This window comes from Ciona intestinalis, unplaced genomic scaffold, assembly GCF_000224145.3.
Source record: "Ciona intestinalis unplaced genomic scaffold, KH HT000490.1, whole genome shotgun sequence".
Classification (NCBI taxonomy): domain Eukaryota; kingdom Metazoa; phylum Chordata; class Ascidiacea; order Phlebobranchia; family Cionidae; genus Ciona; species Ciona intestinalis.
The window spans coordinates 1-1547 of NW_004190811.1; positions in this window are offsets into that span (position 1 = coordinate 1).

The window sequence follows — 1547 nt, forward strand, 5'->3', positions numbered from 1 at the left end:
CGTGGCAGTTACACTACGTGGATGGTTGGTTGAAGTTGGTTCTGCAACTAATGTGGATTGTATTTCAAGATTTTAAGTTGAGTAATATTTAAGTTAAAACTATTTTAATTTGTACCGGTATATTGCTATTCATTATTATTAAATTATTTAACTATTATTATCTTTATCATTATTATATTATTTAAAGAACCTTCTTGTATTAATATTGTGCCTTGCGTTTAATATACTTTAGTTCCGCGCGACGGTCGTTTATTACGTCATAATACAGGTAACTCAAGTTTACGTCACAATCGCTACTATCGCTTTAAATGTCGTCGCGTTATTACCGCGTCGATTTTGCGTATATTATTACGTCATAGTTAGGTCAACGCTCGTCTACACTCGCTCATATGACGTCACAATGCGGTTTGTTTTACGCGTGCGTTTCGCGATTTTTTTCATGGGGCCCCATGCGCGTTGTGCGTCGACGCAAGGCACATTACTTGTATATTCTAATTATATTTGTGCTATGAGCGCGAAGCAAGAAGATCAAAGAATTGGTAAAGTATAAATCACAATTGGCATTATTACGTACATAAGCTCTTTTTTAGAAACGTCGAAGATGTGACGTCACGAAGTGGTGATGAAGGAACAGAAGAACCCGCTTCGTAAGTTCATTGTTTTATTTATCTTTATTTCTTACAAATACCCGTTTTAAAGCGCTATATTTTTAGAACATGGTATGTGACGTCACAGAGGATCAAGCGGGCCGTAACACGAAAGAAAAATGAAGGTAGTTATGACGTAATAATATACATAGACACTAACAATTATTGTTGCAGAAAAGTGAGCGAATAAAGCTGCCGAAGAAAAGCGCAAGGTATTGTATTTCGTTGTTTGTGAGATTATCACTTATATATAGTACTGTGGGGTAAGATGGGACACTTTTAGCACAAATATCCAAATATCCTGATCGTGTTTCAAACAATTACAACGGTCTATGGGAGTCGTGAGAATACAGGTTTTATAATTCTTTGAATGTCCTTTGTTTACTATTAAATGGCATGAGAAGATGAATGTAAAAGTGCCCCATCTTCCCTCATACTTATACATATTGGGCAAAACTGGGAAATATTTTGAAATTCATTTCCGAGTAAAGTAATACGTGAAAAATTCATTACAAATTTTATTAACGGTTTGAAATGTTAGCTCCTATGACGTATGCAATGTGACGTAATTATCACGTTTGTTCTGCAGACGAAGAACAAAGACGAAGACGCCGATAAAGGATACACGGTTTGAGGTTTGAGTATTATAAGTATGAGTTGTGTGTTGTATGGTGTCTTGTCTGCGCTGCTGTATTCTTATTCTGCTGGACCTAATGTTGCCAGCTATTTTTAGTCAGTCACTACTATAGTGCATTTTGCATGTCTATGAAATATATGCAATTAAAATATGGCGATTATCTTGCTGGATCAGATTTTGTTGTTGTACACTCTATTGTGTACTTCGTCTANCAAGGTCGAACCCTTCAGCGATTCTGTATTGTCCTGATCGCTTGGTGAGAA